The sequence below is a fragment of the Mustela lutreola genome, chromosome 6 (genome assembly GCF_030435805.1).
Source record: "Mustela lutreola isolate mMusLut2 chromosome 6, mMusLut2.pri, whole genome shotgun sequence".
NCBI classification, from domain to species: domain Eukaryota; kingdom Metazoa; phylum Chordata; class Mammalia; order Carnivora; family Mustelidae; genus Mustela; species Mustela lutreola.
This window is the reverse complement of record NC_081295.1, coordinates 157,840,305-157,851,364: the sequence shown is the minus strand read 5'-3', so window position 1 is coordinate 157,851,364 and position 11,060 is coordinate 157,840,305. Positions and strand designations below refer to the sequence as shown.

Sequence of the window (11,060 nt, the reverse complement as noted above, 5' to 3'; positions counted from 1 at the left end):
TGCAGTGGGGATGTAGCTCAGTGGTAGAGCGCATGCTTAGCATGCATGAGGTCCCGGGTTCGATCCCCAGCATCTCCATTCCTTTTCTCGCCGGCGGGGAAATCGCTTTTTTCTTGCTGCGGCAGCGGGTTCCCGCAGGCTCCGAAAGGTCAGCGTCCTGCTCCCGCGCGCTGGCGGTCGGCGGGGGCGTGCGCAGAGCCTCGCGGCTGGACCCCTGCGCGCGCCCGCAGCCCCGGCCTGTGCTCGCGCACCGGGCGGATCGCGAGCGGCTTCGGTCCCTCCCGCGTCCGGGAAGAACGCACTTGGCGTTCGCCTGCGTCAGCCCTGAGCTGGGAGGTTTGGGCACCGGCTCCCGTCTTCGCTTAGCTGCCGGGCCGGGGCGCAGGGCTGGGAGCCCGCCCGAGCTTTCCCGGGCTGAGGCTCAGCTCGAGCGAGGAGGGTTTCTTCCGCGGACGCGCTGGGTGCATCACCCGCGCCCCCAGCCCCCTCCCCCTTCCCGAACGTGACCTTCACCCCGAGGTCCGGCCGGTGCAGCGCCGCAGGCGCGCTCGGCCGGGAGTGAGCTCGGCGCTGGGTTCCCGGGGGAGGCAGGGGGAGGTTTGCGAAGTGTGGACTCGCTCCCTCCCCATCCGCCTCCCTCCCGCTCCTCCCTCCCTCCCTCCCTTGCCCCCCCCCCCCCCCCCCCCGGCTCCCTCTACCCCACCGCCTCCCGGTGGGAGCTGGTTTGCAAAGTGCGCACTCCCTCTCTCCCCAGGCCTCTCCCTCTCCCTCTCTCCCTCCCTCCTCCCTTCTCGCGCCCCCCCATCCCTAGTTCGCACAGCTGGTCATTGGGAAGAAGGTAGATCGTTTAATAATTCAGGGCCTTCTGGGACAGAAGGGATATACCCTAAATCCTGCTCCCCCAGAGTTAAATTTGGAGGTATCACTCAGTGAACTGAGAGACTCTGACCTAAACTTAAAGATTTCCTGAAATAAAATTATCACCTAGAAAAGGGGAGTTGTTAGGCGAACGTGATAACCACTACACTACGGAAACCCCTCCTAGAAAAGGGGAGTTGAGGGCGCCTGGGTGGCTCAGTGGGTTAAGCCGCTGCCTTCAGCTCAGGTCATGATCTCAGGGTCCTGGGATCGAGTCCCGCATCGGGCTCTCTGCTCAGCAGGGGGCCTGCTTCCCTCTCTCTCTCTCTCTGCCTGCCTCTCCGTCTACTTGTGCTCTCTCTCTGTCAAATAAATAAATAAAATCTTTAAAAAAAAAAAAGGGGGAGTTGATACGGGTAACTTGGGGCTAAGTCTTCATCAGGGAGGGCTTATTTTAATGTATCATGTGATTTTGGCTCCCTGATAGAAAATTAATAGTGTTTTTAATAATATTTCAAGAGATGACTATTTTCATTTGATAAAGCCAGATCTCATTTTCTGTATTTTTTTCTGCCCAAAGAATATTATGAGGAGCAAAGGTAGAAAGAAAAGAGGCTATTTTCTAAGAACATAGAAGTAAGCAGAGAGCTGACATCAGGGGGAAATTCTTGCTGATCACGATTTCCCTAGCCTTGAAGAAAAGGCTAAAGACTTCTTTTATTTAGCAACAGTGAAACTTCTCTGAGCCGATACTGAGTTTGGCTGCATTTAGTAGTTTCCACAAAGCCTTCTAGCTAGAGAAAATTAGAGGTCAACCTAGGTTATTCTGTGAAAATATACACCTTATTCTTTTCACTTCAAGGAGAATGAGACATAGTAGACCTATATTGTAGTATGGGGCCATCCTCATACTGTTTAATTTGAAATTGTGACCACTGATTTCTTGGTGATTTACAATAAAATATGTCCAGGTATGTAGATAGCATACAATGCTAAAATGTCTCTTCTTTCTGTATTGGGTCTTCAGGTACAAAGAGAGGACAGATCCAATCAGAAAAAGCCAATCACACCTCTCACAAAGACATTTACCTATGACCAGAGTCCATTCCAAGCCCTAGGATCTCAGCAAAATGCAACAACTCTGGGAGAGTCCAAATCGGCATGGAAGGAAATCTGACTGTACTTGGTGAAAATCTCTGAAACTTGAAGGAAGTTGCCACCTCTGGTCGCCTGAAATGAACAGCCTACTGAGGGGAAGACTTTGGGGACTGAGGTGCTCTCCCCTACAACAGTGTGAAAGGTGAGTGAGAAACAAGGGGGATGGTTATACTTTATACATTGAATGTGTTAATGGAAAAAATGTTCCTAAGTATATTAATGGTCTGCTCAAAGCATCGAGGGAAGCCTCAGGCTTTCTGTGACTGCAGTAAAGGAACATTGTGAAGCTACCAGGTGTAGCTTCAACCTGTGTCGCTGGATTATTGAATCAGCGAAGTTTCTAAGTTCTGTAGGTCATATAGGGGCCTGATGAGGAGAGAATGATGTTTTGAACTGCGGAAGGGTTAGGGGTCTAGGAGTTCCCTGAGCCCTCCGTTTGTGCTGGTCTCCTGGGGGTTACAGCGGGTGTTTTTCTCTCAGCAACTGAACATCGGTTCACTTTGTGAGCTAGTCAGGGTTCTCTAGAGAAACACACCAGGAGAGAGAGAGAGAGGGAGTGTATGTGTGTGTGTGTGTGTCTGTGTTGAAAGAGACACAGATAGAGAAAGGGAGAGATCTATTTTAAGAAATTGGCTCACACAACAGTCTGAAATGTGTAGGGCAGGCTGCCAAGTCTGGCAAGGGGTGGTGTTGTAGTCTTGATCCAGAGGTAATCTGGAAGCAGGATTTCTTCTTCCTTGGGGGAACTCGGATATTCTCTTAAGGCTTTCCGCTGATGGGATGAAACCTCCCCGCGTTATGGAGGGTCGACTGCTTCACGCAAAGTCAACTGATTTAAATGTTAATCACATCTAATCAAAATACATTTGCAGCAACAACTAGACTGGTTTTTGACCAAAAGACTGGGCAGAGAGCTAGCCGAGTTGACACGTTACATTTAACTGTCACACTTTGTTCTTAGATCCTGCAATTCTCTTGTGTAAATTTTCATCCAACAAAAACTGCCGGTTCTCTAGAGAAGCAACGATCCCTGCATTTACGAAGATGTAAGAATCACTTTAAGAAGGAACAGAACGTGTTCTAGGGAAATTTCCAGTATCATTACCTGTAGATGCATTTTGCTTTGTCCGTTAACATTTTAGCCACTTAAGGACAAACACTGTTTCTCTTCCCTTTGTGATTTCCCTCAGGCATTTAATTCAGAGCTTTGAAAGTTGAGAAATTCTGGCAATGTCTGATGAGTGGGTGAGACTCGATGGTATGTGGGGCAAATGGGCTCATACTTGGAGTTTTGCAAGTGCCCTGGACTCTTGCTTTACTTCTGCATTATTTTTTTACTGTGATAATGTGAGCGTTTATGCTAAACACTTTCTTTTATTAAAATTAAACTTCATGATGAGATATTTAAACTATAAATACAGAGAATACAACAGACCTCATAAACCCATTATCCAACCCATTATCCAAATCTTTCTAAGAAAATAATTTACCCCTCAGTTTTCATTTCTCTTCCTCTCTCAATGCGTACCCTTCTAGTGTGCATTTTAATTTTTTACCACATGTGTGTATATCTATAAAAATTTGCACTATTTCTCTGTCCCACAGCCCGTATTTATTACGTTTTTTTGTTCACTGTTTTCTACTTCACACACATTCCCTGTGACAGAAGGAGACACAGATAATTAAACTTTAATTGTTATGTAGGTAACCTGTTGAAGAACATATATGTCCAATATTTGCTTCCCCAGCAGTGCCACAAAGGACATCACTGTACGTGGCTCCTTGGACAGTTTGTGAGGAGTTGCTAAATCCTTTATCTGGAAGCGGGATTGTTGAATCTTAAAGTGAGGCTATCTCCGGCTTTTCTAGATATTGCCAAAATGGTCTCCGTACTGCTGGTGCAAAATTTGTATTCCTAGAAACCAATGATAGTGTCTGCCGCACTCTACCAATCCTTGGCATTGTTGAACTTGAAATGTTTTGCCAGTAGATGAAGGTAAAAGTATTCTTCAAATCTGCATTTGTCAGATTACTGGTGAGGTTCAGCATACTTCACATATTTGTTGGCCTTTTATGTTTCTTCTTCTGGGAGCGGAGTCTTTATATCCTTTATCCAAGTTTCTACTGATTGTCACCTTCTGTATTTACACTGTGGCTCATTAGTTTGCTAAGTGATGGTTGCTTCTTAGTCTTGAATTGCGCTATGCTCTACCACCTGAAGGTGCCTGTAGACACAGAGTGGCCCCTCGGTTGGTCCTCAGCCTGGTGAGTGCTGGTGTCTCCCCGGGGCTCACTCGCAAGAGATACATCATACACTTCTCTTCTTGAGCCATGCAAGGACTTGAAAATCTTGTAGCTATGAGTATTGTCCTACCAATTTCCCGGACATTGTTGCTAACAGTTTGGTTCTACCTTGTTCTTTTTTGTTTTGCTTTAATCTTAACACACCACAAATTTATTATCTTATAGTTTTGTAGGTCAGGGTGCAACCCAGCTCTCACAGAGATACCTTGTTCTTCCTAAAGCCATCCAAATGTTACTTAGTTTTATAATGCAAATAAATGCTTCTTTTTAAGTGCTGGGCAGCTGGGTGACTCCTCTGCCTTCCACTTAGGTCATGATCCCAGGGTCTTGGAATCCAGCACCACACAGGGCTCCCAGCTCAGTGGGAGTCTGCTTCTCCCTCTCCCTCTCCCCCTGCTTGTGTTCCCTCTCCCATTGTCTCTCTCTCTCTCTCTCTCTCTCTCTCTCAGTCAAATAAAATCTTTAAAAAAGTCTAGCTACAGGGGCATCTGGGTGGCTCAGTGGGTTAAAGCCTTTGCCTTCAGCTCAGGTCATGGCCCCCAGGATCCTGGGATTGAGCCCCACATCGGGCTCTCTGCTCAGTGGGGAGCCTGCTTCCTCCTCTCTCTCTGTGCTTGCATGCCTGCCTACTTGTGATCTCTGTCAAATAAATAAATAAATAACCTAAAAAAAATAAAAAAGTCTAGCTACAAACTTCCTGTCTATTTAGTTCACCACTGCTTTTCACATCTCACTACTTCTTGCTCAATTCCCTTTTCCCTCGAATTAATTACTTCACATTGATCTCAACTAAGATCTTAGTTAATAACACATTTTAAAGGTCTTTATTTAATCCTTATTCTTGAATAATTTAGCTGGATAAAGAATTTTAATCTCAGAGTTATCTTCCCTCAGCACTGTAATCGTATTATTCCATCATTTGTCTATTGTTGCTCTCTTAGTTTCTAGTGGTATTGATGGGAAACCCACTCTAAGTGTAAATCATCCGATTTCTGTTTTCATAAAGTCACTCGTCTTAAATCTGGAAAAAATAAGGTCAGAATTATAAGATTCTCCCATGAAGTAGGACCAAAGTTTATAAGAGGCTAGCATTTGTCAGTAAATAGAAACGGGGGGGGGGGGGATCTATCACGGCCTTCCTGTACTAGAAGTCTGTGTGTACTGACCCAATAACTGAGCGCACTCAGTCCCTGAGGCCACCAGCCGCACCAGCCCGGGCTGCATCCCTCTGCAGCGTGCCCCCCACCCCCCCACCCGCGGCCGCCCTCAGCCCCCAGTGCAGAAGTAACTGCTGCCTCAGTCTCCGTCTCACTCACCCGCTTGCCCCATTCTTTCACCTCCCCGTCTTCAGCCCCCCGAGGCTCGGGCCGCTGTGTGCTCCTGGCTCAGCCTTTGCTTTAACTCCCCCAGTGATGGCCCCTCACCCCGTTCTTCCTGTTTGATTCTCCTGCCTTCCGGCTTCCACGCTACCCCGTTCGTAATTTTTCCTTCCCAGGCTGTAGCCGTCTTCCTCCCATATGTGTGTCAGTATTTCCGTTCTCAGTGGCCCTATTTATTTCCACGCTCTCCCGGCCTCTGGTTTCCAGGAGCGCCGGACCGGATGGCTGATGAGACATGCACCTGTGCTTTCTCCCGCCCTCCCTCCCTTTCTTCCTTCTTCCGTCACTTTCTTACTTTCCTATTCTTTTCGCCTTTGAACTTTAGCTTTTGTTCAGCTTTTTACCTAGGGTATAGAAACCTTTCACACGTTCCTCCCATCACCCTCTGTTCACTAGTTCCCTTTTAAAATAAATTTATTTCGGTTACGTTTGGGGCAAAATGTAGGGGGAAAAAACTTACTTCTTCAGAGGCTGATGGCTAGGATGGTTATAACCAAATAGGGCAAACTACAAGGCATCAGGAATGGGAGTGTGTTATCTCACAGTTCTGGAGACTACAGACCCGGGGTCGGGGCTAGGCAGGATGTTTCCTCTGCTCGAGGCCCCCCTACTCCAGGATGACTCGATCTTAAACTACTTATCCCAGGGGTCAGGCCGTCAACATACAAATGTTTAGGAGGACAGAATTCAACTGATAACACCTGTTAGCTCTAGTATGTTGACTCGCCTTATTCTCAACAGAGGAAGCGTTCACTGAGGGTCAGTTGTGAAAAATCGCTTTCCTGTATCCACACTCAGGCCTCTCCTTTCACTATTTTGGTCTCATGTTAATCAAGCAGTTTTATATCAGATTCCACCACCACCACCCCCCCCCCCCCAGGTTATTCGCTGTTTCAGCTCCTTACACATTCCTTTCCCGCAAGTCTGTTTCTGGCAGATCCTGGGTTCACACTCGGTAAATACACAGAAAATGGAGTAGTAATGTCTGCCTCTTTTTAGAGCACCTTCCACACCTTCCTACTCTTGGGCCATGGTCAGATTTATTTCATTACAGCTTGGCACAGATTCCTGTTTTGGTTAAATAACTGGAACTAACTTGAAAGTATTAAAGATGTTTTCAAGTGCTACTTGTATAATTTATAATATATGACATTTTGCTAGAAAAACTCTAATAAAGGGAAATGCCCCCCAAATGTACTGAGCTATGGACACAGTACAGAGTACTGTACTATGGGCTGTATTACCAGTCTGTATTACCAGCCCATATTAACTGCTCATCTATTGTCTTGTATTTCTTTTATTTATTTTTTTTTTTTTTAGATTTTATTTATTTATTTGACAGCGCGTGCGTAAGTAGGCAGAGCAGCAGGCAGAGGGATAGGGAAGAGCAGGTTCTCTGCTGAGCAGGGAACCCAATGGGGGCTTGATCACAGGGCTTTGCCATCATGACCTGAGCAGAAGGCAGCGGTTAAACAGCCACCGGGCACCCTACTTAAAAACTGTATGAACATTTGTTTCTGTCATCTGTGGCCGTCTTGAACCTAGTTGTATGCTTCAAACTGTTAGCTCTGACACACAGTAGGCTCTCCAGGCTGCGGCTCATGTTGGGCAGCGGTTCACTGCACATGTTGGCTCCTCAGCTGCACTTCTGTGATGGAAACTTACTCAGACCTTACCTTAAACGGTGTGGCCAGTTAGAATTCAGTAACGCCATGATCCCTGGTTCACTATGGTTTGGGCGTGCTGTTTTCACACTCGGTAAATACACAGAAAATGGAGTAGTAATGTCTCCCTAGTCCCTAGTCACAGAAGTTTGCTAACATAAATTAAATTTTTAAAAGTGGCCATCCTGGTTTGCAAGAAACTAAGTTTCTCCTCACTGCAAGGCATTCTGGGTGGACGGAAAACAGCAGCGCCAGAACCCTTGGCTCAGGAAGGAGTTAAAAAGACAGCGATTCCAAGGTCTCGGCATCCCAGAGCTGCTTCTGGCTTTGCTAGTGTCAACACCAAATTTCTCTGGGCGATGGGAGCCCGGTAGACGGTGAGGCCCTTGTCCTAATCAAAGGCGGAAACCCAGGGTGCGATCACTGAAGAATGAATGCTTCGTGTAGGGACTGGACAGTCAGGTGATTGTATGTAGCTCTCCAAGTTGAGGCTCCCCGGGGGGAATGCAGGAGAGCAGCCTGTGCAAACAGCAACACTAAGTGGAGAGCGAGGCATCTGCTCGGCCGCCGCCGCGAGCCGTGCGTCCACCTGTGCACCGTGGTCCTGGTCCCAGGGGGTGACCAGGACCTGGAGGCCGAAGCACCGGGAGGGTCAGTGACCCCGGAGCGAGCCGCCTTCTGCGGCTATCGCCGCTGCGTCCTCAGGCCAAGCCTTCTGGAAGGCGCTAGGAGTCTGGGGCGCTGGGGTTGGCTTTGGATTCAGGGCACAGGTGCGCGCTCCTGCAGCAGCCCGAAGCGCCGTCCTGGGGGAAAGCTGGAAGGACAGCCTTCGCTAGAGCGGCCCGTTACCGCCGCCAGCGCGCGCGTCCCAGAGCTGCGCGGTGTCCCCGGCAGAAGCCCGGGCCTGCGCACAACGCCCGAGCACCGCTCCTCCCTTTCCCGTTCCGCGGGGGCGCAGGCGGTGCCCGGGGCGGAGAGCGCACGCATGCGTCCTGCCGTGCACGCCGACCTCGGGCTCCCGCGCCCCCTCCGCGCGCCTTCGGCTCCGGCCGGGCTGCCCACGCCTAGGGGCTCGCGCGGATGCGCACGGGGGCGGCGCGGCCGTGCGCCTAATCGAGGACACAGTGATCAGAAAAGCACCTGCGCTGTCTGTGCGGCTGGCTCCGTGGCTTAGTTGGCTAAAGCGCCTGTCTCGTAAACAGGAGATCCTGGGTTCGACTCCCAGCGGGGCCTTTCCAGTTCGTTTTGTTCTGGCAATTCGCATTTTTTAGTCCGAAACCAGCTTCCATCTCAGTGTCGAATCTCCTGCTTGGGAGCTCTGATCCCTGCAGCCTCTCCAGACACCTGCATTCGCCATGACTCTGCCTCTCCACGTGACTTGCAGGTTTTTGCTGTGGATTGAGCTACTTGGGTGTTCAAGATCCGTCGTAGACAGAATTTCTAAAATAAAACGGAAAATTTTAATTCAAGCCATTTAAAAGTATATTCTGCTGGGGGCACCTGGGTGGCTCAGTGGGTTAAAGCCTCTGCCTTCCACTCGGGTCGTGGTCCCGGGGTCCTGGGATCGAGCCTCACATCGGGCTCTGCTCGGCGGCGAGCCTGCTTCCCTTCCTCTCTCTCTTCCTGCCTCTCTGCCTACTTGTTATCGCTGTCAAATAAATAATAAATAAAATCTTTATATACATATATATTCTGCTGGTTATCCAAATCCAAGCCATTTTACTTATTACCTCCTGCACGGTTACAATTTATTGAACACTATTTTTCACTTTGTGTATTTTTCTCACATACCTTTAAAATCCCTAAGAAATACCCATAAAAGTAAGCATTATTCACGTTTTATGAATAACAAAAGAGAATCAGAGAGAAGAGAAGTAACTTGCCCAAATCACAGCTAGTAAACAAATAATCAAGCTAGGGTCTTAACCTAATATTTCTCAGTTCAGAGTCATGGTCTTGCATTTCAAATAATTTTATTTATAAAATCAAACAGTATCCATATGGTTTAGAATAATGGTTCCTAAAATTGTATGGCACATGAACTCATTAGATTATCTGATGAAAATTTGGTTATAACCACCACTAAAAGCAAAAAGCCAACAGGCATACGGATAAATTTTGTATATTCTTTCAAGATGTTCACTGACCTGGGAATGCAAACTGGTGCAGCCACTCTGGAAAACAGCATGGAGGTTCCTCAAAAAGTTGAAAATTGAGCTATCCTACGACCCAGCTATCTCACTACTGGGTATTTACCCTAAAGATACAAATGTAGGGATCCGAAGGGACACCTGCACCCCAATGTTCATAGCAGCAATGCCCACAATAGCCAAAGTATGGAAAGAGCCCAGATCTCCATTGACAGATGAGTGGACAAAGAAGACGTGGTATATATATAAAATGGAATATTACTCAGCCATAAAAATGAAATACTGCCATTTACAATAATGTGGATGGAACTAGAGGGTATAATGCTATGTGAAATAAGTTAAACAGAGAAAGAATTATCATAGGATCTCAGTGATAATGTGGAATTTAAGAAACAAAACAGAAGATCATGGGGAAGAGAGGAAAAAATAAAACAAGACGGGATGGAACTAGAGGGGATTATGCTTAGCAAAATAAGTCAATTGGAGAAAGACAAATATCATATGATCTTCCTGATATGAAGAAGTGGAGATGCAATGTGGGGGGGTTTAGGGGGTAGGAAAAGAAAAAATGGGGCACCTGGGTGGCTCAGTGGATTAAGCCGCTGCCTTCCACTCAGGTCATGATCTCAGGGTTCTGGGATCGAGTCCCACATCAGGCTCTCTGCTCAGCAGGGAGCCTGCTTTTCTCTATCTCCCTTTCTGCCTGCCTCTCCGTCTGCTTGTGATCTCTCTCTGTCAAATAAATAAATAAAATCTTTAAAAATATATATATATTTTGGGGCGCCTGGGTGGCTCAGTGGGTTAAGCCTCTGCCTTCAGCTCGGGTCATGATCCCAGGGTCCTGGGATGGAGCCCCACATCCAGCTCTCTGCTTGGCAGGGAGCCTGCTTCCCCCTTTCTCTCTGCCTGCTGCTCTGCCTACTTGTGATCTCTCGCTCTCTGTCAAATAAATAAAATATATTTAAAAAATATATATATATATATATATTTTTTTTTTTAAAGAAAAAATCAAAGAAGGTGGGATTGGGAGGGAGACAAACCATAAAAGACTCAATCTCAAATAACAGACTGAGGGTTGCTTCGGGGAGAGGGGCCTGGAGAGGATGGTGGGGATATGGACATTGGGGAAGGTATGTGCTATGGTGAGTGCTGTGAAATGTGTAAACCTGGCGATTCACAGACCTGTACCCCTGGGGATAAAAATACATTATATGTTTATTAAAAAATAAATTTAATAAAAAAAATAAAATAAAACAAGACGAACCCAGAGAGGGAGACAAACCATAAGAGACTGAACTGTAGGAAATAAACTGAGGTTTGCTGGAGGGGAGAGGGGTGGAGGGATGGGGTCACTGGGTGATGGCCGTGGGGAGGGTATTTGTTGTAATGAGCACTGGGTATTGTATAAGACTGATGAGTCACAGACCTGTACCCCTGAAACAAATAATACATTATATGTTAACTAATTGAATTGAAATTTTTTAAAAAAAGAAGATGTTCACGGATCTCCTACGTTCTTGGGTGCTTATGAACCATTGAATTAAATG

General features: G+C 47.1%; 2 non-coding genes across 2 annotated transcripts; both read left to right on the top strand.

The window, feature by feature from the left end:
• The first annotated feature begins 6 nt into the window (after positions 1-6).
• TRNAA-AGC (transfer RNA alanine (anticodon AGC)) lies at positions 7-78 on the top strand. Its single transcript has one exon. It is a non-coding gene; the product is annotated as a tRNA-Ala (tRNA).
• An 8,444-nt stretch (positions 79-8,522) lies between these two features.
• On the top strand, positions 8,523-8,596 carry TRNAT-CGU (transfer RNA threonine (anticodon CGU)). The gene has a single exon. It is a non-coding gene; the product is annotated as a tRNA-Thr (tRNA).
• The last annotated feature ends 2,464 nt before the right edge of the window (positions 8,597-11,060 follow it).